Below are 27483 nucleotides of genomic sequence, written 5' to 3' on the forward strand. Positions count from 1 at the left end.
AAAAATATGAAATTTTAGTTTTTCTCTTCTAAATTGCATTGACTCCTGAAAAAAAACTGTGGGGTTAAAATACTCATGACACCCCTCAGTGAATATGTTAAGGGGTGTAGTTTTTAAAATGGGGTCACTTGTGGGGGTATCTATCATTTTGACTCCTATGAGCCTTTGGAATCTTGGCTTGATGTAGGAAAACAAAGTGTTCCTCAAAATGCTGAAAAGTAATGTTAAATTTGTACGTCTCCTAAATGGTTAAAAAAAAACGAAAGTTTTTCCAATGTGCACCCAAAATAAAGTAAACGGATGGAAATATTTATCTTAGCGAAAATTTCTATATTATGTTTGCACATATTTGAGATATTGCAGTTGAAAATGTGAAAAAATGACGATTTTTTCAAAATTTTCCGAATTCTGGCGCTTTTAATAAACAAACACAAATTCTATCGGTCTTTTTTTCTGCCTAAAGGAAGTACAACATGTGGCGAAAAAACAATGTCAGAATCGCTTGGATATGCAAAACCTTTCTGGTGTTTTTCCATGTTAAAGTAATGGTATCCAAGGAGGCGGCAGCATCAACGGTGTAGAGATTATAAAAAAAGGGGTTTTATTGCTCCATAAAATGGCGACGTTTCGACTTAATCTAAGTCTTTTTCAAGCCTTAGATTAAGTCGAAACGTCGCCATTTTATGGAGCAATAAAACCCCTTTTTTTATAATCTCTACACCGTTGATGCTGCCGCCTCCTTGGATACCATTGCATTTATTTGGGGTTTGGTTCATGACCCCACAGGTGGCTTGGCATATACAGACTGGAACCTCTGCACTGAAGTGCATGTGTTAGGTGTGCTGCGGGACTTTCCTATTTCTACTTTCCATGTTAAAGTGACACATGTCAGATTTGCAAAATTTGGCCTGGTCATTAAGGCGCAAACAGGCTTGGTCACTAAGGGGTTAAGGTCCCCATACACAGTGGACTACAGTGATCCAAACTTGCCAATTTTGGTGCGATGACCTGTATATGTGGGCCCTTTGATCTTCTCCCAACAGATGATGTTGAGGAATGAAGGATCAGGTATGTTGAATGTTAAAGCCTGATCCTTTCATCCCCCTGGAGATACGTTGTCACCAGAACTGCCTGCTGTGGCCAAACCGAGCATTCATGTGTAAGAAGAGCAGAATGCCAAAAGAGGAAGAGCCAAACCAACTCTATAGCCCACTGTCAGGGTAATAAAATATTCTAAGTACAGCACCAATCGGGCCCACCCCACTTGCCCGCTGCCAGCGATAAGAAGAAAACACCACACGGAGGTCTGGTATAGTTTCTCACACGGGACATGGCTCTCGGCTGTGCCGACGTGCTTTATTACAGATTACATGAGATCTTATACCCTTTGTCCCCTCACCAACAAGGGGTGATGGGCTTATAACCATATATGGGCAGTCCGGATTTTTGGCCTGAGACAGTGAAAATTATGTACATGGTTGAACATCTTGATATCTTGTTCCAGCGCTTCTGGGAAATCGGCCAAGTACACGCGGCCTTGTGTCTGGTTCCGTATCTTCTCTGAATTTCTAGAACATCTCTCTCAGCCTTCTAAAGCCTTGGAATATCTGATGTTAAGGCGACAGATTAAGTTTTTTTTCTTATTTGGAATTGAATAAAACTTGCATATAGGTATAAAAGTATAAAGAACATATGGCAATATATATATATACCCTCACACCACTATATGGTAAGCCAGGGCCCGCCACTGAATCCAGTAACCAGCAATGGCTATTATGTGATACACACAGTGTTTTACACATATGGCCATGGGAACGAGCCCTTACAGGCGTTATTCCAGGATTGAAAGTTATCTTCTGTCCACAGGATAGGGGATACATTTCAAATCACTAGGAATCTGACTGCTGGAACGTCCCCAATTCTGAGAACCCGGTGCATCCAGGAATGAACAGAATGGCAGTTGTTAACGCATGATGTTGCTTAATTATATTTGATGGAACCGCTGGAGATAGCAGAGTTCAAGCGCTCAGCTATCCCTCTGTCAGTCCTATTGAAATTAATGAAGTTGTAATGTTCATGCTCAACCATCACTTCGTTCATTTGGAGACCTTTGGGACCTGCGTTCTACGAATTGATGGTATGGATCCAACTACTTAGACCCCCAATCTGAAAGTCATTCTCAGTCCTGTGAATGGGGATAATGCTCAAACTTGCACAACCTCTTTAAGATGGTCATACACATGATCAATGGTGGTTGAATCCACTGATAATATAATGCGTAGGCTGTGTCCCAACTCCCCCCCCCCCCCCTTATCTGCTGTCCAGAGAAAGGGTCGGTTGGTGGATTTCAACATGCTTAATCCTTTTGTTCTCAAGGGAGATAAACTGCGACCAGAGATGCCTGACATACCAGCTTACTCCCTCTACCTATTGATGACACATAAACACTTAGCCAAGCCGAGCATACATATGTATGCAAAGCTGGGAGTAATAGCTGTTGGCCAAATAAATATTTGGTAGACCAGTAGTATTGAGTGAACTTTTGAGAAGTTCGATTGGGCCTGTTTGCCAAATTCCGGCAAAAAGTTAGTTTCAGTCCAAATTAGTTTAAACTTCAGCAATAATCTGTCCATTAGTCTGACCCTTAGTTTTCAGCCCTTATTTTTCTTTTTCTGCTAATTTATGACCAGCCCCTCAGACCATTTTCCTTGCCAACCGACTAAACCATCATGATGAATCTTTGCAATCATAACTTGTCTCTACAGAATTTGACACTTAGACAACTTTGACTTCTCAATTTCCTAACCACCTGGCTTTATTTTTCAAACTTGCACTCAATGTCCCCATCCATGCCACAGTTAGTAGAAATGTCACCCATACTTAGAAGCCTGATAGCATGTATGGTAACGTTGTTTGTGTTTGTGTCCCCCCCCCCCCCCCCTTCAGATTTTATCCAAGATTTGCCTCCTATGATCAGCACGACACATTGGAGAGTCTGTACAGCATGAAGAGAAGAAGAGAACACCAGCTCCAACTGCAGTACAGAGAGTGAACCTGATATGACAAAGCAAGAACGGCTTACCACTGTCGCCAGTCTCTCCTCTGCAACCACTATAACCTAATAAGTCTGGAGGTTATGGACATCACAGAGTGACTTCCTTGGTGACATCCTCTATGAGTATAAGAGTTCTTTAAGGGGCTTTACAACCAATAAGGCATTGGTGGAAGTGGGGATTGGGGGTGGAATCATGTGGTTGATTAGAAGGCTCTAACAGGAATGCCATGAGTGGCCACCAGACCAGAAGACCTGGTAACTTCACCTGTCAGATACTTTCTCATGGGATCCGTGGTATCACCGCAGTATCAGCTGCAGGTGTGCCGTGCATCGGATAGCTTCCATTGACTGCAATGGAAGCCGTCTGTGGGGAAACTGCAGCAATATGGAGGCCACTATGATTTGTTTTCCAAACCAAAAGGTCCGCAAAACAAATCCGCATGCTTTAATTAATTTGCGTACTCCCATGTTTCCCTATGGGCGGCTTGATTTGCTGATCTTCTGTTCAGAAGCCCCACGCGTATATTGCAAATGAAACCCGCCCGCGGACATTGGGCCTTAGCCCTCTTTCCCATGAGCGTATATCGGCCATGCCGTTTTCATGGTCGGCTGATATGTGCTGTGATCGGATGCATTCTACTCCAATGCATCAGATCACATGGCTGTATTCCCGTGACATAAAAAGAGCCGACCGGCCAATATAGCGCCGGGCATTTTCCTATCAGGCCCAAAAGATAGTCCTGGAACTATCTTTTGTGCCCAAATACGTCGGCCACTGCATTAGCTCCTAAGGGAGCCAATGACAGCAGCCGGAGAAGAGAGTTGGGAGGGAGTTTAGCAACACGACTGCTAACCTCCCTGCCTTTTCTCCCCTCGGGCTGATTGCAATGGGAGGGGGCAGGATCTTTTGGTATTCTCAAGCTTTTTTTCATAGTCCATCACAGGTGTGCAATATGGTCGCAGGTGCCACATCCTCGCTGGAATCCTACCTGCACATCAGGGAGTGCCGCTTCAACTACTGATCACAGTCTTTCCTGTATAATTTTGAGATGGTTCTTGCTTGCATGCAGAATGAGGGCTATTGTTCGGTAGTTGGAGCAATTCTGGGAGTCGCCTTTCTTTGGTAGAGGGATGAAGACAGATCTTTTCCAGTACTTTGGCCATTGTGTGGATGCCTATACTGCCTGGCAGAGTGCTGTGATGGTTTTCACTGAAAACTCTGCCAGTAGGTTATCTATGCCTGGTACTTTACGTTTGGCTAGTTGTTTCATTGCCATAACCACTTCTGACTCCATAATGGAGTGCTCCAAGTCCACAGGCTCCACCTCATGCAATGGTCCAGGTATGTGGTTGCAGGTATATAGTTCCTCTCAGTATTCCCTTCACCTATCCTTGATTCTCTGTCGGTCATTCAGTTCCTTCCCATTTTTACCTTTGATTGTACAATTGCGTGCCAAGAAAGGTTTTCGTTCCATCTTGACCTGTGAGAATAGGCCTCGCACATGGCCTCTTATGGCTGCTGCTTCGAGTTGTTTGCAACGCTCATTCCAGTTCATTTCCTTATCTTTCCTTGCCACTCACTGAAAATTGGCATTTTGTTGCCGGCCGCCTTTATTGCTCTTCTTTTATCAGCTATTCTAAGGGTTTGCTCAGAAAACCAATAGTGTCGTTTTTCCTGCTTCTTATAGATGAGATGCTGACTGTCTGTTTCCATAACTGTGGACTGTATATTGTGCCTTATTTCCTCTGGATGCTTTTCTTATGTGTCAAGCCGTTTCTTTTCAGTTCAGTTTGCTACCTCAATAGTGTATGATTGGGGGATTTTAGAGGTGTCAAATTTTCACATTGGAGCACCTTTCTTAATGCTACAGAATTTAATCTTGATCTTAGCTGCAAGGAGTTCATGATCAGTGCCACAGTTGGCACCAGGAAAGGTTTTCATTGCAACGACTGAACTTCGCCAACGATGCCATAGCATTTGACAGCGTGGAATGCGACTTCCTGTTCGCTACAGCGACCCACATAGGAATGGGGCCCAATATGCTCCAGTGGCTCCCGAGCCTCTACTCCTGTCCGACAGTGTCGGTTAGGGTAAATGGCCAGCTCTCAACCTCATTCCAAATCTCAAGCGGTACAAGACAGGGTTGTCCTCTGTCGCCTCTGATTTTTATACTCTGTTTGGAGCCACTACTGTGGTACATTCACTCTAACTCAGATATTAAGGGGATCTCGCTAGCAGATAAAGAACATAAGATCGCGGTATATGCGGATAATCTATTGTTCTTCATATCCAGCCCGTGAATTTCCATACCAAATCTATTAGCAGAAATTAATCAATACTCCGCCCTCTCCAACTTTAAGATCAATTACCACAAATCAGCGGCGCTTATCATATTGCTCCCCTAAACACTTGTAAATTAACTTAAAGACTCATTTTCGTTTACATCAGCAAGGGACCACATCCAATACCTGAGTATTAGTCTCACGCTACATGAGGAAAATTTGTACTCAGCTAATTTCCCAACACTTCTAAGTAAGGTCAGACACGATTTGAACGCATGGACCAAAGGCACCTTTTCTAGGTTTGGGAGGGGGGATATTATTAGAATCAACATTCTCCCCATGATATTATATTTGTTTCAAGCTCTTCCTATTCATATACCGAGACACTTCTTCCAACATCTACCATCCCTTATGTCTTAATTTGTGTGGGCAGCTAAGCCTATCCAGATAGCGAGGAATACATTGTTCAGACCGAAAAGCGAAGGAGGAATGGGTCTCCCAAATTTCCTGCGATACTATCAGGCAGCTCATTTAGTGCGAATAGTGGACTGGCACAGGCACTCGGCCCTCAAGCAATTGATAGACATTGAGCACGTGTCCGCACCGGTATCACTATTAGTTCTTCCCTGGGCACAGGGTCGGGTTTCAGCGGATATAGTCAGACACTCCACAATCAGTCCCACGATGTTGATAGCAACCAAGATACTTGCAAGGGTGGACATCTCCCCTAGGATATCCCCCATGTTCCCAGTACGAGACAATCCCGAATTCCCCCTGGGTATCGAGAATACTGACTTTCGGCACTGGTTCGCAGGAGGCAGGTTTCGAGCAGCGCAATTTCTATGGGACAGCCAATGGTTTACAGTGGATTTATTGCGGGAGATGACAGATCTGACCCCGCTTTCTTTCTGGCAGACGATACAACTGAGACATTTTCGCATGTCTCTACCTCGACCAAGTACGTGCCCAAAAATGCAATTTGAACTCATTTGCAGTGAGGAGGAGCCCTCTAAGCACACATTATCAAGAGTATACAACATACTTAACTCACAACCTGAGGCCTCACCGCCAGGATATGTACAAAAATGGGAGTCGGACCTTAAGATCACATTTACTAAAGAGGAAGAATCTTCACCATCACACATTCTTCATCTATATTGAGTAAGATACAGGAATCTGGTTTTAAGATACTATTGCGCTGGTACAGGGTGCCCTCCCGCATACATAAGATAGATCCGTCGGTCTTCCCTCTGTGTTGGAGATGCAGGGCGGAACAGGGGACTCTGCTGCATATTTTCTGGGACTGTCCGGTGCTGGCGAGCTTGTGGTCGGAGGTATGGCGGATTACATCTAAGTTTACGAATTTTGCCTTGCCAATTTCCCCGGCCTTCTTTCTCCTTCATTACAGCAAGTTCCCACTTTTGGTATACAAAGACTCTGGAGACAGGCCACTCCACCCACAGTGGCAATGTGGCTCAAAACAGTAAAATGGATTATGGAGATGGAGGACCTCACGGCGTCACTAAAGAGTACCTAGGAGAAGTTCAGGAAAACAGGGTACCACTGGTCAGTGTTTCAAGATTCAGCAGAATATCAGTCGCTCATCCTCCCTGAGCTACTTATTTTATTTATTTTTTTAGTGATCTGTGCCCTCTATGTGTCTTGTCTGTTATAGAGAATATGTTTGAATACTTTGTATGGACATTAGTCCTATAGTTAAGTTTTTGCAGTTACACACTAAGGCCGGCTGCACACGAGCGTGACAGGCTCCGCCACGGAATATTCCGCGGCGAAGCCCGTCACGGCGCCCCCCAGAGACCCCATACTTACCAGCGTATCCGGCGTCTTCGCTCCCGCATGACGCTTCCCCGCCCACCGCCGCCGCGTCACATGACACGCCCACCGCGTCATACGACGTGGCGGCGGTAGGCGGGAAAGCGTTTTCACGCTATCTTCCGCTGTGTTACAGCGGGAGATAGCGTGAACGGACAGCTTCCATTGACTGCAATGGAAGCCGTCAGCGCGTACACCCGCGGCAAATAGAGCATGCCGCGGGTAAGGACGGGAGATTTCACGGTGCGGAATTCCGCGGTGGAATTCCGCACCGTGTGCCCTGAGCTATTAGGTTCAATAGAACCTAATAGCTGCGGGCAACGCAGCGGATTTTCGCCGCGAATTACGCGGTGGAAACCCGTTCGTGGGAAGGAGGCCTAAAGGAGAGATTCTGAAGTCTAGAGCCGCTTCAAAGATAGTTTTTTGTAGCACAGAGAGGCCATTCTATGGCTGTTCTACCTCCTGCTTTATTTGCCACTCGTCTAACACAGAGGGTCAGGAATAGCGGTGACGGTTTCATTGTAGGATGTTATACTAAGACTGTTTTATTCTGACACCACAATGCAAACAGAAATGCTGTGTTGTGCTATGGTATTGTTCTTTTCAGTATAAGGAATATATTCTAGCTAACTAAGAATGTATATACTTTTTTCTTTCTTTTTCACTGTTATTGTATGAAAAATTGAAAATGATAGATAAAGAATTTAAAAAAAAAGAAATTGGATGCAAACTATTCCTACAGGTGTCTCAACTTGTAGATTACTTTCAAACCCTCTGATTCTACATAACCAGTGTTGGAGCAGACTGCATTGCAACATCCTCCAATTTTTGGGAACACAACATTTTGAAGTCCATGAAGCTCAGCCAGAGGGCTCTTTCACATGGGCATGAGAATTTTTGGCCGGCCGTGTCATGGCCACAGTGTGGCTAAAAATTGTGTGAACGGGCATTAAAACTGCCCTGTTTTACCGCCCGTTCAGAAGGCCAAGTGCTCCGATTATACACCACACCCGGAATACCGTCAGGCGGGGGGAGACAGTTTAGCTCTGTTAAACTGCTTCCCCCTCTCCGACCCCTCGCCGGCTGTTGGCAAGGCGAGAGGGTGGGAAGGGACAGGAGCTAGCGTGATAAACTCCCGCCCCTTTTCGGCTGCCAGCAATGGAAGGGGGTGAGACAGGGCAGGAGTTAAGCACAATAGGTCTCGCCCTCTCCTATTGCAGACAGCCAGCAAGGGGTGGAGAGGTGAAGAGAAGGGGTAGGAGTTTAGCAGCGGGCTGAAGCGGAGGCAGAAGTGGGTCCCGGAGCGGCAGGAGGAGAGAGAGCGGGCCGCCCGGAAAGAGACTGCTGGTGACGTCACAAGAGCTGCGGAGGAGCTGCCGACAGAGCTGTTAAATATCCTCTGTGTGTCTTAGTGTGTACTTGTGTGCCTGTGGGTCTAAGTATGTGTGTGCCTGTGGCTCTAAGTGTGTGTCTGTGACTAAGTGAGGGGGTATTAGAGTGTATTAGAGTGTGAGTGTATAAGTGTCTGTGTGCAAGGTGTAAGTGAAGCAGGATTAGGGAATTGAGAGAGAGTGCAAGTGTTAGTTAAAAAAAAAAAAAGTGTGTGAGTGGTTGCAAACAGGCGGCGAGGTGTGAGCGGTTGCGCACGGGCGGAGCGGTGTGAGCGGTTGCGCACGGGCAGAGCGCGTTTGGAGTGTGAGAAAGTCTATCTTCACTACTTCCACAAGTAAATTGAAGATCCCCATCAGGATGAACTCCATGCCTGAGAATGTCATCCAGTGTGCTACTTGTGCAATGTGTGTGGTCCTTGATCACCCGATTGAGGGTGCATACTGTTGCGCAAGATGCGTGCACGTCGCACATTTAGAAGCCCAAATCCTGGATCTAAATGAGAGACTTGTGACACTGCGATCCATTGGCATCATGGAAAGGAGTTTGCTGCTCACTGAGCAGGCGCTAGCTGGGGTAGAGGCGGGGGAGGATTGCAGTACGGAAGAGCAGGGGGAGCAGGCAGTTAGCTGGGTGACAGATAGAAGGAGGGGTAGAGGGAAGAGAACCAGGGAGGCTAGTCCTGAACTGGCACAACCCAACAAGTTTGCAAAGTTGGCAGATGAGGGGGATGCCATTACAGAGCCAGCACCGCTGCAGCACGACATGCCGTCTGAACGCCAGGGAGATGATTGCTCCAGCGAAAAGGGAACGGGGAGCACAGGGCAGGCTAGACAGGTCCTAGTGGTGGGGGACTCAATTATAAGGGGGACAGATAGGGCAATCTGCCATAATGACCGGGATCGTCGAACGGTGTGTTGTCTTCCTGGTGCTCAAGTTCGACACATCGCGGATCGGATTGACAGATTACTGAGAGAGGCTGGTGAGGATCCAGCAGCCATGGTGCACATTGGCACCAATGAACAAATTAGAGGTCAATGGAGGGCCCCTCAAAAATTATTTCAGGGACTTAGGGGCCAAACTTAGGGTCTCCAGTGTAGTTTTCTTGGAAATACTACCTGCACCTAAAGCCACATTAGAAAGGCAGAAGGATCTTAGGGAAGTAAACAAGAAGGAGGTGTAAGAAGGAGGGATTTGGGTTTCTGGAGAACTGGGTGGACTTTGCTGTCAGCTACAGGCTCTACCGTAGGAACAGGCTGCATCTTAATGGGGAGGGATAAGATGGCTAGAAGGTTGGAGGAGTGTTTAAACTAGGGACTGGGGGGGGAGGTAAAAAAGAGAAATAAGGGTGTAGTCAGTGTAGCTAGCGACCTGGGTCTAAGTAATGGGAATGTGGGTCGAGCAGAGGGTGGGGTTAGTACAGTTAGATCTGTCAGATCAGCCAATAGTACCACTAGTAGCAAAATGAATTTAAAGTACAAAAACAATGTATAAATTGTATGACCACAAATGCAAGAAGTCTGATTGGTAAAGTGGGTGAGCTTGAAGCGAGAATGACCGATGAAAACTACGATATAGTTGGAATAACGGAAACATGGTTTGATGATAAGTGAGATTGGGCGGGGAACTTACAGGGTTACAATCTCTTCAGAAGAGACCGTGGAAACCAGAAAGAGGGAGGGGTATGTCTGTACGTTTAATCATACTTAATGCCGAGGCTACGGGAGGATGTAGGGGCAGGAGATGATCGTGTGGAATCTCTGTGGGTAGAAATACAGGGAGAAAAAAATAATATTCTGATAGGGGTTTTCTGTAGGCCACCAAAAGCAACAGAAGAAACTGAAATCTTACTATTAAGGCAGATAGAAGAGGTGCCAATCCACAGCAAAGTAATTATTATGGGGGACTTTAATTATCCGGACATAATATGGGATAACGAGACCTGCAAATCTCACAGGGGTGATAATTCTTGAGAACAATTAAAGATAACTACCTTACTTAACTTGTGCAGGAGCCAACTAGAGGGAGGGCCATTCTGGACTTTGTATTAACTAACAAACCGGACCAAATAAAGCAGAGAGTGGTAATAAACGGCTCATACTCAGATTGGGCCACCGTCGCTAGTAGGGCGCCACAGGGTTCAGTATTAGGCCCCATTCTGTTCAATATATTTATCAAGGACCTGATAGAGGGGCTGCACAGTAAAAATCAATATTTGCAGATGACACAAAATTATACAAGATAATCAATGCAACGGAGGACAATGTATGGCTACAAATGGACCTAGATAAGCTAGGGGCTTGGGCAGAAAAATGGCAAATGAAGTTCAATGTAAATAAATGTAATGTTATGCACATGGGCAGGAGAAACGGATGTCACCAAGACACACTAAATGGGGTATTACTAGGGAAAAGTGATATGGAAAAAGACCTGGGGGTACTAGTGGATTGTAAATTAAACTGGAGTAACCAATGCCAGTCAGCTGCTGCAAAAGCAAATAAAGTCTTGGGGTGCATTAAAAGAGGTATAGGGGCGAGGGACGAGAACATTATCCTCCCACTATATAAGGGATTTGTCAGGCCTCACATGGAATACTGCGCACAGTTCTGGTCACCGGTGCTCAGGAAAGATGTTGCAGTGCTTGAGGGGGTTCAAAGAAGGGGAACTAAACTAATACATGGAATGAAGGGACTGGAATACCCAGAGAGGCTATCCAAATTGGGATTATTTACCCTGGAAAAAGACGGCTAAGGGGTGATCAAATAACTATTTATAAATACATGAGGGACAATACAAGGATCTCTCCCATGATCTATTTATACCCAGGACTGCCACGGTAACAAGAGGGCATCCGCTCCGTCTAGAAAAAAAGCAGGTTTCATCGCCAACACAGAAAAGGGTTCTTTACTGTAAGAGCAGTGAGACTGTGGAACTCTCTGCCTGAGGACGTGGTGATGGCAAAATCCACAGAGGAGTTTAAGAGGGGAATACATGTCTTTCTAGAGCGGAAGGCTATTACAGGTTATAGATTTTAGGTGACCAGAGGGATGTTAATCTGGGTATACAGACAGGTAGGAACTACTAGAGGTTGATCCAGGTATTAGTCTGACTGCCATTAGGGAGTCGGGAAGAAACTTTTCCCTCAATAGGGCTAATTGGCTTCTGCCTCTTGGGGTTTTTTGCCTGCCTCTGGATCAACAAGGACGTTAAATAGGCTGAACTAGATGGACACTGTCTTCATTCGGCCTTACATACTATGTTACTATATTCTCTGGCAGCTGTTATAGGCTCCCATAGGAGTCTATGCGACGTTCAGCGTATTCTGGCCGGGAAAGATAGTTCCAGAACTATCTTTCCCAGCCGGCCCAAAAATGGAGGCGGTAATGCGCACCATATGCGTTATCTTGGCTGGCCGGCCGGCCGCTTTTACTTAAACTGATGCATTGGTTCCCATAGCATAGCATATATTGGCTGGCTGTGAAAACGCAGCCGATATGCGCTCGTGTGAAAGAGCCCAGAGGCTGAGCCTCACAGGCCTCTGTAACTGGCAGACCCGGAGGCTATAGTCAACCCTCTGGGTGCCATAGCAACCCATCAGGACCCCGTGATCACATCACAGGTGTGAGGGTATATATATATATTGCCATATGTTTTTTTTATGCTTTATACCTGTATGCAAGTTCTATTCAATTCCAAATGAAAAAAACTTATATGTCGCCTTACATCAGATATTCCAAGAGGCCTTGCCATGCGAAGACAAAAACGTATCTTGAACAAAATGTATCTTAAACACAGCAAAGAAGAACCAGACATGAAGGCCGCATGTACTTGGCCGTTTTCCCAGAAGCGCTGGAACAAGATATCAAGATGTTCAAATGTACATAATTTTCACTGTCAGGCCGGAAATCCGGACTGCCCATATATGGTTATAAGCCCATCGCCCCTTGATGGGGATGGGACAAAGGGTATAAGATCTCATGTAATCTGTAATAAAGCACGTCGGCAAAGCGCAGCCATGTCCCGTGTGAGGAATTATACCAGACCTCCCTGTGTGGTGTCTCTTCTTACCGCCGGCAACGGGGCAAGTGGGGTGGGCCCGATTGGTGCTGTACTTAGAATTTTATTACCCTGACAAATGGCGCAACCAACTGGGGCGGTAAAACCAGGAGCTTACAGCGCAATTCACCCGGATCCACGCCACGGGGAAGCCGTCCTGCTGCAAACCGAGCCTGATCAACTCACTTAGAACTCCAGGTAAGGCCAGCATATATTTATGTTGTGTTTTACACTGCGAAATCTTGCAGCAGGACTGACTATCTGTGGTTTGTGACCGGACGGGTTGGGTTAAGAGTTCTACACGGTAACTCGTGTGGGCTCCGGGTTTGCCGTCATGGACCACTGACCGTGATATGAGCACCAATCAGTCACCCAGAAACTAGTCTGTAGTCTATTTGTACTTTGAAGTTTTAACGTTTTAATAATAGTGGAGATTGTTGTATCTGCAGAAGTTTTTTTTTTTTCTCTCTTTCTTTTCATTTAGTCTCATAAGAGAAGGGACCCTCAGTTTAGTTTAGTTAGTTGTCAATGGTTTAGCAGAGAGGGATGCATTTTGTGAGACAGGCTTCATAAGAGAAGGGACTCTCGGTCGTTTTGCCTTATATATGGGGCTAACGATCTGATTTCAGAGAGATGCATTTTATGGGGCTGGTTCCATAAGGAGAAGGGACCCTCGGTTGTCTTGCCGGTATATAAGGGGCTGACAATTTGAAAATTAAGAGGGATGCATTCTATGGAGCGTGTTATTATTATTATTGTTGTTGTTCTAATATGCGTAAGACCTTATTAAAGAAGATAGAGCCCTTCAAGGGCTGCCGCCGTGTGGATGAATCTGTAAAATGTAACAAAACTTATGAAAATGTGTGACACCGACCCGCACGGCAGATTACAAAATGGTGTCTGGGAGGAGGTCTTCAGGACCGAGAGGTGCCTTGGAAGATCAAGGTTTGCTAGAAGCAGAGAGACAGTCAGAGAAAGTTACGTATGTACACATTATTTGTTTAAGAAAGTATCCGTAAGTGAAATGTTGAAAAGTACAGTAAGTGATCAAGAGGGCGTCAGGAGAGTGTCTATTGAAGGTTATATTGGCAGTTAGATAGGGGAGAGAAATAAGGGGAGCAAGCAAGTCGATAAGAAAGTTACAATGCATGTGATTTGTTGGCAAAGAAAGGAGAAAAATATGTATAATACAAGATAGATAATAGATATAGATATATATGTGTGTGTATATATATGTATATACTGTATGTGCAAATAGTTAACTGAGCTTGCTTTTAGATGAGAAGGCTTGTTGACATGTAGCTGCAGTCTTCAAGGTCAAGAAGATAACAGCGAGAGAGAAAATGCAATAATAACCCTGGATAATATCTCTGCTTGCGTAAATGGAATGGAGGCTTGAAATGAATTTAATTAATTATACTGTCTTAGTAGGCAGGAAACCTAGCATTCTAAGGTATATTCTTACTTATACAGGGGTTGAAAATGAAGAACATGTTGCGCTGTAATTATGATTTCAAAATGCAGGCAATAGTTTAAGCTAAAAACAATTCAGTCTGTGTTTCATATTCGCGGAGAGATAACAGTTTGTTTTAAAAAGGTGGGGGCTTTCAGACTTCACTTTTTGTTCAGGGTCAAATACAGAGAAATACAGAGAAAGAAAGGCAGGGGGGCTGAAAAATACCCAGAGATTCTAAAATACTTCAGCGTTTAATACAGCATATAATAGCTTCAGTAGATAAGAAATATAGAATATCTCAGTCACTCAGCAAACTTTTTCACATAATTTGTTAAAGATAGCGCTCACAATCTCATCTCAATAGAATTATGTACTTTATAAAATGATAGCACTCACCTCAATGTTTTTCAACTGATGTATGTTTGTTTGTCAAACTTTTTTTTTGTCTGTGCATCTGCATGGACTGGTACGCCTCCAAGGGGGGTGACGGAGCAGACTTGAGAGCATGGATGGATGAGAGTTAGTGACCCGTGTTCAAGCTGTGGTGGAATGTGTGATGTGGATAATGACTGGAGATAAAAGTCCACCCCATGCATGGGACTTTGCTTGGTTGAGATGTGGACGTGTGGACTGTTACGCTGAAATGGAGCTGGGAAGACGGACGCACGGAGCCAATATCGAAGGGGTGGAGCTAGATGATGTAAAAGTACGTAATGTTTCATCCTTCTTGTCCACAAGGGAGGGGTGAGGATTTTGAGCAGCTAGTAAAAGTTTTTTGTTTTGTTTTTTCTCCTGTCTCAAATTTTGATAAGATATTGCATGCAGGAACAGACTAATAATGAATTCACTTAAAGGGATCTCACATTTCCAATATTAGTAGATGTTTTGTAGATTATTCTGCCCCGATGTAACTCATGTTTCTGTTATTGGTGCTAACATCTTACAGGCCTTATCTGCATCCATCAAATCTTTTTACAATGTTGTACTACCTTAAACCGGGTACTATTGTTCCAATTGCGTACCCTGGTTTAAAGGGGGGGAGGAGAAGGCATAGGTGATCTAGGTATTGCAAGTCAGCCATTTTTAAATTTTTTGCAAGCCATTTTTAAATTTTTAAATTTTTTGCAACAAGATTCTGATCTTTTTGAAATAGAATACCAGCCTGATTGTCTAGCAGTGATGCAACAAGAAAATTTAAGTTTTAAAAAAGTTACTGAAAGCCCTTGTTAATAATGCATATTTTGAGTTGTTTTTTATAGATGGTACCCAGGGTGATTGACGACTCCACACTGGATATACAGTGGTCACACAACAAGATGTCCTAAAAGCAGAATGCCTCCGCATGTCGCAGTACAAGAAGCGGAATTAAAAGCCCTCGCTGAGGCGTGTGGAGTGGCCACAGGTAAGACGGCAAACATTTACACTGACTCCCGGTATGCATTTGGCATAGCTCATGATTACGGCCCAACCTGGAAGGCCAGACAGTTTTTTACCACAGCAGGACAGCCAATTAAGAATGTTGCAGCGGTGCAGAGTCTCATGGAGACCCTACTTCTACCTGACAAGGTGGAAAGCTCACACCAATTCCTACACCGGAGAAGCAAGAGGCAATGCCATCACAGGCCGCACAGCAAAGGCAGCGGCCCTCAAGCCGTGGAAGAAAGAAGAAAAGAAGAATTTGATAATAACTTTGGACTTTGACTACACTTGGACTTTGATATAAACTTGGACTTTGATAAAAACTTGGACTTTGATAAAAACTTGGACTTTGATAAAAACTTGGACTTTGATAAAAACTTGGACTTTGATAAAAACTTGGACTTTGATATGCTAATGACTTTACAGTTACGAGCCAGCAAGGAAGAAAAGACAAATGGACTAAAAAGGGACGGCGCATGGTGAACAGTCAACAGCACTTGCCCACCACGGTCCCTGTGCCCCATGATGGCCCAGCTGACGCACGAAAAGACGCACCTCTCAAAGCAGTAATGATGTCGACGCTTGAACGAGGACGGGTGGATCCTTGGTTTTCTGTAGGTGCTGCATCATTTGCCCAATTTTGCATGATCTTTGCCGTAAGCAACAGGGCAGAAGTAAATTTGCCACATCACACTTGCCTAGACCACTCTACCCATTTCAGGGATTGCAAATTGGCTACACTCAGCTCCCACTTGTTGGGAAGCATGAATATGTGCTTGTTGTTGATGTTTTTCAGGTTGGAGACCTACCCTGTTACCAAAGTAAATAAGCAGGTAATTGCACAGAAGCTCATGAATGAGGTAATCTGCAGATATGGGGTACCGGAAGTGATTGAGTCAAACAAAGGTACAAACTTCACAGGTGAAATAATGCAACACATCATGTCTGTTTTGGGTATATTCCAGGCTTTTCACACACCCTACCATCCGCGGAGTAGGGGGAAAGTAGATACAAAAGACAATAGAGGAAAATGGGTAAATTTTGAATTGAGTGTCTTTCATTAGTTTTCCTTTTTCTCCAGAGGATACATGCCACAGTATCAGAGTTTGGGGAATGATTTTCTTGTTAATTTTGTCATAGGTTTCTCCAAGGAATTGTTAATAATCCATTCTGTAGTCTCTGCTTTTCTCCCAGGTCCTACAGATGAGTGTCACAATCTGAAACCAGGTGACAGGGTCTATGTGAAAAAGTTTGAGAGAAAAACCCGGTTTGAATGTCCCTACCAGATGTTGTTCACCACCCCAACTGCAGTCAAGCTCGAAGGAAAGCCCACTTGGATCCACACTTCGCACTGAAAAAACTCATGATCCTGCATATCCTTTACATGTGATAATGTGATACAATTCCTCTAACACACACCTTTGACTACTGTACACTAGCCCCCTGTTTCAGAACAAATTAATACAATCAAATGTGCAATATGAAGAGTACACTGAGGGTGAGAATCCAACACCGCATCGTGCTAAGAGAGAAGTTGACGCTCCAGGTGGTAACTTTGATCCACATGTATACATAGATGCAATAGGAGTGCCAATGGGGGTGCCGGATGAATTTAATTCTAGAGATCAGTTTAAAGCAAGTTTTGAGTCCTTATTTTCTATTGTCACTGTTAATAATAATGTAGATTGGATGAATTATATCTATTACAATCAGCAGAGGTTTGTAAACTACACCAGAGATGCTTTGCAAGGGTTAATTGACCAGTTAGGGCCCACTGCATCCATGGCGTTCCAAAATAGAGTGGCCCTGGATATGATTTTAGCAGAAAGAGGTGGGGTATGTAATTTCCTGTTTGTGTATTATCCCTTTAATGTGACCAAAATTTCCCTTGTTTGAAAAAAGATGAAGAGCCAGTTCCGATAATGGCAACCACGTATGTTACCAGAAGAATGGAGAGATGGACTAGTACTGTGTCTGCCTCAGTCTCACAAGATGGACTGTCAGTGGAATTCCCATTTGCCTAGGGAAAGTGCAGAAGACCTTAGGTTCCGGCGAGGACACACTCTGCGGGGTGTTAACTCGTACAGATAGAGGGTATGGATGCCCGGAAATAAGCCCAGGGAATCCATGGCCTCCTTCTGAGGTGAGGTAGGGATCCCTCCCTTTTAGGAGTAGGGACTTACGGGCAGTGGAGAAACCCTGACGCAAGGGAGAGACGACCGAGGAAGAGTGCAAAGTCTGATGCTTGATCTCCATATTAAGTTTTTTAGGGGGGTTTGTGAGGGTATATATATATATTGCCATATTTTTTTTTTTATGCTTTATCCCTGTATGCAAGTTCTATTCAATTCCAAATGAAAAAAAACTTATATGTCGCCTTACATCAGATATTCCAAGAGGCCTTGCCAGGCGAAGACAAAAACGTATCTTGAACAAAATGTATCTTAAACACAGCAAAGAAGAACCAGGCATGAAGACCGCATGTACTTGGCCGTTTTCCCAGAAGCGCTGGAACAAGATATCAAGATGTTCAAATGTACATAATTTTCACTGTCAGGCCGGAAATCCGGACTGCCCATATATGGTTATAAGCCCATCACCCCTTGATAGGGATGGGACAAAGGGTATAAGATCTCATGTAATCTGTAATAAAGCACGTCGGCAAAGCGCAGCCATGTCCCGTGTGAGGAATTATACCAGACCTCCCTGTGTGGTGTCTCTTCTTACCGCCGGCAACGGGGCAAGTGGGGTGGGCCCGATTGGTGCTGTACTTAGAATTTTATTACCCTGACACAGGGATCCAATGGGTGATACAGGGACCCCTCCATCTACCAGCCTTTTTACTGTCCGTGGTGAGTAAAGGGCTAAACACTGGCGATCGAAGGTTTCTTCAGTCCCCGTTGTTAGATCAAGTGCCAGGCTTTCATCTGGCAGCCGAGCACCTGCACTCCCTGGCATGGGTGACCCATGGCAGGCTTCTCATGTAGCCACAATCAAAAGACGGCGCTGCAGAATAAAGATTTTAAACAGCTGCCGTCAAAAGACGTATGGGCAGTTGTTAAGGGGTTAAGTGTGTGAATGCTGATGAATGTACTTACTTCCACAACGTAAATAGACATGCTGCAGATTTCAAATGTCATTTTTTTCCATAGCAGACGTATGAAGATTTGTCAAATCTCATTCACTTGCCTTGTACTGTAGGGCCTAATACACACAGGTGTTTTTGCAGTGTGAGATCTGGAGCTCCAGATCCCGCAGCAAATACAGCTCCTTGGACATGCATTGAAAAATGCATTTCCATGCCCACAAGCGGAAATCAACTGCAATATTCTGCTCGCTGGGTGGAAATCGCGGCATGTCCTATTTTAGTTTGAGCCTCAGAGAGGCTCGCGCGGCCACGTCATTGCTGACGCGCCAGCTCTGCACTGCGTATGTGTGGTTGCCGGCACGGCCACAGCACAGAGTGAAGACGCCAGACAGGTAAGCCGAAGGTCACTGCAGGGGTACAGGTCACATCCCGCTGCGAGAATCTTGCAGTTGGAATCCGACCCGGCCATCTGTATTTGGCCTAAATGCTGTGGAATCTCCACAGCAATTCTGCAAGTGAAAATTCTGTAGTGTTTACTGCCTTTGTGAATGCTGCCCATGTCTGCTTGGAAATGTAGAAATAAATGGACAGCTATGTGTTAACTTTCCCCTTAAGGGGTTGAATCCTTATTAACTCGGACACTCTTAGGGCTAATGCCCATGGATGGATTTGCATCGCGGTTCCCACTGCATAAATCCGCGGCGCAATAATGCAGCTATTAGGTTCTATTAAACCTAATAGCTCAGTCCTCACAAGTAGGATTCTGACGTACATTTACGCTGTGGGACAAAAATTGCGGCATGTTCTATTGTACTGTGTTTTTCTGCGGCTGGAGGTCTCTAGTAATATAGTATAATAATATAACGAAGACCATGGAAAAACGCGTGTTTTCTGCGATCACCAACGGAGACTTTTTCGTTAACTTTTTCGTTAACCCTGTGGGATTCCCCCCACGTAAAACCACGGGCCTATCCTGCTCCGTCCGTGGGCATGCCAGCCCTTAGGGTATATTCAAACAGAGTAGTCAAACAGAGAAGACCATGGAAAAACGCGTGTTTTCTGCGATCACCAACGGAGATATTTTCGTTAACCCTGTGGGATTCCCGCCACGTAAAACCACGGGCCTATCCTGCTCCGTCCGTGGGCATGCCAGCCCTTAGGGTATATTCAAACAGAGTAGTCATGTCACTTTTTTACCACGACTACCACAGAGCCATGGCAAAATGTCATTTTTCCTAGCGATTTGGATAAAAATCCTGCATTTGCAGCATTTTTGCAGTACTCCTGATAAAAATCCTGAACATGACTGCAACAGTACATCTCAATATAGCATTAGCACTGATTGGACAGTGCCAGGGTAAAGGCCCATTTACACTGGACGATTATTGCTAAAACTTTGCTCATCGGCGATCGCTTTAGCGATAATCGGTGCGTGTAAATGGGCGTGGGGCACCCGCATTTCGGGCTCTTTTCATTGATCGTTAAAATCAAGTGAGCTTGATTTTAGCGATCAGTTTTATCAGTCGTTCTCCACCGGGGACTGCTGATAGCATTGTTTCCCCCCCGGAGAAGAAAGGATCTGACCGCAGCTAATAGCCTTGGGCTATTAGCCCACGCTCAGTGAAGGCTTCATTATTGTACATAATTGGCATTTAAATAGCTGAGAAGCTACTTGAATACCAATTATTTTTAAAGCAAAATAATCGCTCAAAGCTGTTCCTCAAACTATCGTTTGAGCGATTATTTGCTACTGTAAATGGGCCTTAAGAAGGTAAATGTTGCATTGACAAAGGCATTGGTAACACCTGGTAATCAATGTAATCATTCTTTTGCTGGAGGAATGATCAGGAAAAAGCCCACATGTAGAGTTCTAAGTAGAGATGAGCGAGCGTACTCGGAAAAGCACTACTCGCTCGAGTAATTTGCTTTATCCGAGTATTGCTGTGCTCGTCCCTGAAGATTCATCATTATCCATCACGTAAAAGTAAAAAAAAGGTGAAGCTTCATCTCCCCTCACCGATGCGATCGGTGAGAGGAGATGAAACTTTTTACCGGAGGCCTCAGTATTTGCACCCCGACGCGATCTTCCTCCGTGAACTTACCCGGATTCTGCACATGCGACCGCCGGCAAAACAGCGAACACATGCGCAGGAGTCGTGGAGCACAGGAAATTTAAAATCTCCTTGCTCCCAGCGACCAATGGTCACTGTGAGCCTGGAGCAGTGACAGGTGGCCTCGTTGAGCGGTCCCCGGTCACGTGATAAAAAGGTAGCGATCTACCTTAGGCCAGTCTCACATGACCAGATAGGAATTACGGATTCCGCATGCGTCTGATCCGCAGTAATACGCAGATGAAGCGCATTGGATTACACAATTCCGCTCACATTAGCAGGTCGGAATTGTGTAATCCACTCGCAGAAAAGAGAACGCAGCAGGTTCTATTTTACCGTGGATATCCGCAACATAGAGCCCATTGTGCTCCATGGTCACGGATATACCCGCAGCCCATACGCAACTACATTGTATACGGGCTGCGGGTACCCGGGTCATCGCTAAGCGACTGTGCGGGAAATACAAATTTAAAAAAAGTACTGCGAATGACCGCCCGTGTGAGTAGGCAGTTATGCGCAGTACAATAGGCGGCCGTACGCAGGGACACAGCCGGGCTCACAGCTGGGATCCACCTACGGCCGTGTGAGCCCGGCGTTATTCAGACCGCTACCTGTAATACGCAATTTACAAGAAGCCCCGGGAACGCTCGCTTTCATGCAGTTCCAGGAGCAGCTTGTTGAGCGTCTTCTGTGCAAGACCGCCGCACCTCATCAAGCTTACGGAGACTCACAGTTCGCCACTTTTTACACCCTATACCCACCACTGAGGTCAAAAAATGACCCCCAAAAAGCATGAGAGGAGGGGGGATACACGGTTTTACTGCCCCATCCCAACCAGCCTCCGTAATTACCCCTGTCTTCGGAAATACCACACAGTTCACATTATTACTTTTATCTAAGATTTGGGGAACGCCGAAAAGGGCGCGGAGTGTGTGGGGGAGGGGCGGGGGATTTTTAGGGATTCAATTTTTATTCTGTACAAATGAACAATGGGGCCTTGAATTTATTCAGTTCTGCCCTGAAATCCAACAGGTGTTCCCTGCATTACAGGCCTAACCATGTGTCCTATAAGTAGATTAGGGCCACAAGGGGTATGTTTTTGAACACGGGACAAAAGGGGGTATCCATTTTTGGGGTGAAGGTCTTCATTCCTATGTAAACTGTACAAAAAAAACAGTTTTTAAATTGACAAAATTGGCAAAAAAATGAAAAACATAATATTTTCCTTCTGCTTTGCTTAGATTTATTCAAAAACTGTGGGGTCAAAATACACAGTACACCCCTAGATACATTCATTAAGGGGTCTAGTTTTTAAAATGGTGTCATTTAAGGGGGTTCTTTATCGTTTTAGACGGTCAATGGCTCTACAAGTGGGCAATGGGGCCTGGAATTTATTCCGTTGTACCCTGAAATCCAACGGGTGCTCCTTCCATTATAGGCCTAGCCATGTGTCCTTTAAGTAGATTAGGGCCTCAAGGGGTATGGTTCTGAACACGGGACAAACAGGGGTATCCATTTTGGGGTGAAATTCTTCATTCCTATGTACACTGTACAAAAAAAACAGTTTTTAAATTGATACAAATGCCATGAAATGCCATGAAAATTGTAATTTTTTTCCTTCTGCTTTGCTTAGATTTATTCAAAAATTGTAGGGTAAAAATACACAGTACACCCCTAGATTAATTCGTTAAGGGGTCTAGTTTTTAAAATGGGGTCATTTGTTGGGGTTCTCTGTCGTTTTGGCCGCTGAGGGCTCTACAAGTGGGCAATGGGGCCTAAATCACCTTCATGCTAAATTTCTGTTCTGAAAGCCACCGACTACTTCTTTCATTTTGGGCCCCGTTGTGCATCCAGACAAAAGATTAGGGCCACAATGGGTATGTCTCTGAACACGGGACAAACAGGGGTATCCATTTCGGGGTGCAAGTCTTCATTCATATGTGTGCTGTACCAAAAAAGCAGTTTTTAAAACGACAGAATTGCCAAAAAAACGAAAATCACATTTTTTTCCTTTTGCTTTGCTTGAATTCATTCAAAAACTGTGGGGTCAAAATGGGCAGTACACCCCTAGATAAATTCGTTAAGGGGTCTAGTTTTCAAAATGGGGTCACTTGTGGGGGTTCTCTTTGGTTTTGGCCGCTCAAGAGCTCTACAAAAGTGCTATGGGGCCTAAAACGCCTTCAAGGAAAATTTATGTTCTGAAAGCCACCGACTACTCCTTTCATTTTGGGCCCCGTTGTGCATCCACACATAAGATTAGGGCCACAATGGGTATGTTTCTGAACATGGGAGAAACGGGGGTATCCATTTTGGGGTGTAAATCCTCATTTTCATGGGCACTATAGGAAAAAAATATGTCTTTAAAATGACATATTTGCAAAACTATGAAATTTTATTTTTTCTCCTCTAAATTGAATTAATTCCTGAAAAAAACTGGTAGGGTCAAAATACTCATGACACCCCTCAGTGAATACATTAAGGGGTGTAGTTTTTTAAATGGGGTCATTTGGGAGGGTATCTATTATTCTGACACTCATGAGCCTTTGCAAACTTGGCTTGGTGCAGGAAAACAAAGTGTTCCTCAAAATGCTGAAAAGTAATGTTAAATTTGTACGTCCTATAAATGGTTAAAAAAAACACAAAAGTTTTTCAAGTGTGCATTCAGAATAAAGTAAACAGATGGAAATATATATCTTATCAAAAATTTGTACAATATGTTTGGACATATTTGAGATATTACAGTTAAAAATTTGAAAAAATGACAATTTTTTAAAATTTTTTCCAATATTGGTACTTTTAATAAATATACACAAATTATATCGGTCTCTTTTTACAACCAAAATGAAGTACAACATGTGGCGAAAAAACAATGTCAGAACCACTTGGATATGTAAAGCCTTTACGGAGTTATGCTACGTTGAACGACGCATGTCAGATTTCCAAAATTTGGCTCCGTCACTAAGGCGCAAACAGGCTTTGTCACTAAGGGGTTAAAGCCAGTCTCTTTCTCTCTTTATTGAAGGAGGGACATTTGCATTTTTTGCAGCAAACTGCAGAATTAGTGATCTTTCAACAGTGGAAACCTTCCCAAATTTCAACAGTAACAGAATGGTTGAATACTTTCTTGGACATCTTTAGAATGCAGGCTCCCACTGAATTCTGGCTTCCAGCAGTATTACCTGGCACCTGATGGCGATATCCGCACGCTATGGTACGCAGCAAGTGCCATTGACCTCGGGGGACCGTGAACCACGAGAATCCAGGCCCTCTGGACGCTTTCTTGGGGCACAACTCCGGGAGAAAACTAGCTCTAGCGGGCTCCAAGATGGTGCCGCTGCTCACTGCAGGGGGAGGAGCTTCGGCGTCTCCACTCCTAGACCGGCTACGACGGCTCCTACATCTACCGCCCCACACCGGAAAATGAACCAGGGGGCACCAGACCTACAGGAAAACCGGAGCTCTCCACCGCTGCGCCAGAGAGGCTATAAGTAACGGAGAGGGCTCCCATGACAGGCCCCGCCCACTCCGGCCGACATGAAACCCGGGAAGAAGGCACCCGGCTCAGGCCCCTCTAAGGCAGTTTCACGCCTACCCCAGAAGGCTCACACCTCTGGAACAGCCTCACAAGAGGATCCCCTCTCTCCCCAACCCACTGAACCTCACCAAGAGTACACTAGGCACAAAACTCCAGTGAGTGACTCTAGCTGCCTCCAGATGGAGGAGAGGGGAAATAACATTGCCCATCCACAGCTAACCCACAGGAGGGGGGCCCACAATCAACCTTTACCCTCACAAGCAGTGAGAAGGATGAGCCACCATGTGGACCCCCAGACTCCCAGCATTATGGGGAACCGAGAGATCCGCCAGAGACCCCTCCTGCAACCCCTAGGCTACAGCTAGGCCCAGCAGCCCACACCTACACCAGGGTCGACTTAGCAGAGCCCATAGATGATGATGAAGGCAGGAATTGGAAGGCCCATTTAAGAAGCATGCCTACACGAAGTGAGATAGACGCCTTGCTAATGAAAGCTACAAACTCTCAAATGCAAGCAATAGAAGTGCTACAGACAGAAATCAAGCACATCGACCACAGAGCAGCTGACTCTAAAGAATCGCAAGCACAACTGCAGTCGCAGGTTAACGAACACCACCACATTTTACAAGACCACTCTCTGCAGATCTCAAATATACTGGCGCAGTTTGACAACATAGAAATTCGAAATAGAAGGAATAACATCCGAATCAGGGGCCTGAGCGAAGAGGTGGAACCAGTGCGGTTGGAGCATTGGGCAAAAAAATGCTTCTGAGACATCTTCAAAAGGCCAGTCGACAGTCCAATAGAAATAGACAGAATTCACAGATCCCTAGGGCATAAAAGTGCAGATCCTGCTTGACCCCGTGACATCATCTGCAGGATCCACTTTTTTAAAGATAAAGAGGAGAATCAGGGAAGAAAGCCCCATCACATATAAGGGTTCAGCCCTCCTTGTACTCCTAGATCTTTCAAGATGGACCCTCCAACTTCGTAGAGCTCTCAGACCCATACAAACTGCCCTGAAGGAAAAGAACAATCTGTATAATTGGGGATACCCCTTTCAGCTGCGGGTTGGACGAGACAGTAACACAGTGATATTCAGAGGACTTGGTGACCTCCCAAAATTTCTAGCAAAGTTTGAGCTCCCGATGATCTTGATCCCAGATTGGCCAAGAGTCAGGGCCCCGGACCCACAGCCACCAAGACAGGAGTGGCAGATGGCTTGACCAGCTGGAAGACACAGATCCCCAGATGATAGATTGTCCTTGGTGTCATCCCGCCCGATACTGGTCCTCTTGAACAGGCGTCGCAGTTGTTGCCTGTGCTGTTCGCGAATGTCCTGGGGTTTGCCTTTCATACGGACATACCCCTGCAAAGGTCCACCTACATGAGCCGAGATTTGGGGGGCCAGGCCCTTGTGGCTTGCCTCAACCCCTCCATTAACAAATGTTGTATACTTCTGTAGTGCTTTACGCTACACGACCCTTTTCTCCTTTCAGGTGGGCCTGTCTTGGCCCCTGCTCCGCTCCTATGACAAGGTGAAAAACATGTTTCTACTTTGTTTCTCTCTTTTTCTCTCTATTCCATTTTCTCCCCCCCCCCCCCCCCTTCCCACTCTCTTAGTCTCCCTCCTCCTCCCCTGGTTCTCTCCTCTCCTACTTACTTTGGTAGAAATTCAACGTGGCCGCTCCATGCAGTCTGGCTTCCTCTCCCAGAGGCGTCAATAGCAGTTTGCTCTTACAATGCCAGAGGTCTCAATAGCCCAGGGAAAAGGAACCAAATATTATATAGCCTTCACAAGAAGCGAGTCATGATGTTTTTTGTTTTTTTTTCAAGAAACTCACTTTATCGCCACTAACACCCCCAGTTGCCATAACTGATATTATCCTCATTGGTATCATGCTCCCCACCCTGACCGCAAAGGATGCTGGGTTTCTCTAGCTTTCCATAGATCATTGAATCCCCAGGTTCTGGCAATTGAGAGAGATGAAGGGGGGAGATACTTATTTTTAAAAATAAAATGGTCTGACGACATTTATACTTTAGCTAACTTTTATTTCCCCAACCAAGAGCAGGTTTCCTTTGGTTCCAGAGTTCTCCGGAGGCTAGCAGAGTTCTCAGAAAACATGACCATCATTGCTGAAGGCAACTTTAACATGGCACTGGACCCACTCCTGGACACCTCCTCTGGGCGCTCCTCCATTTCCCGCTCAGCCATTTGTAGGTTCAGAAGGATCCTGGTGAGTCTTCACCTCATTAATCTTTGGAGAACCCTCCACCCCTCAGCCAAAGACTACAGTTATCATTCACAGGTCCATAATTTATACAGCAGAATAGATTACATTTTTGTCTCACACAGACTCCTAGATGGTCACCCAAAATGCTCGCTCGGTAATTTTATATGGTCCGACCATGCCCCTGTGTACAGGGAGCTGAGGCCTAGAAAACAGGACTTTAGAGGGTATAATTGGAAACTAAATAATAATATGCTCAATGACCCAATTTGTATGACTGATTTATCTAGTACTATTGCTATCTTTCTTGAGTCTCATGAGTCTGACTCCACCCCTGCTCTGATTAAATGGGAAGCCCTGAAATGTGTTATGAGGGGGGTTTTCATATTACACGGCTCGAGACTCAAGAAGGAAAGGTCATTAAAGCTAAAGCAATTACTGCAGGCTTTGGAGTTGAAGGAGACTGCAAATAAGAAAAAGAGATCAGATGCATTGCTAATGGAAATTACTAATATTAGACACGAGGTTCTTTTTATCCTGGACCAAAATACCTTATACCTGAGGGACAGATTCCGGGCGGGATGTTATGAATATGGCAACAAAAGCAGGAGGTGGCCCGCAAAAGCTTTACATCCCCGGACGTCCCAGACAAATATTCTTTCCATAAACTCCCCAGCGGGGAATACAGTGCATGCCCCTGGAGAGATACTGGAGGCCTTCAGGACATACTATGCCAAGCTTTGAAACATCCCACGCCCAGAGGAATCAGGAACACCCATTCAGATAGATAATATTAAACAATATTTACAACAATATATCTCTAGAACCATCTCATCCGATGAGGTGGGAGCCCTTGAAGATGATCTCACTCCTGTAGAATTGGCTCAGGCTATGAAGGACCTGACAGTGTGGAAAAGCCCCAGACCCGACGGGTTTACCCCAGAGTTCTACAAAATGTGTGGCGGACAGGTAGCAGAGCTCATGCTGCTGGCATTCAATGTGGTCTCTCGGGGATGACCCTTTT

Source organism: Eleutherodactylus coqui, chromosome 1 (genome assembly GCF_035609145.1).
Source record: "Eleutherodactylus coqui strain aEleCoq1 chromosome 1, aEleCoq1.hap1, whole genome shotgun sequence".
NCBI lineage: Eukaryota > Metazoa > Chordata > Amphibia > Anura > Eleutherodactylidae > Eleutherodactylus > Eleutherodactylus coqui.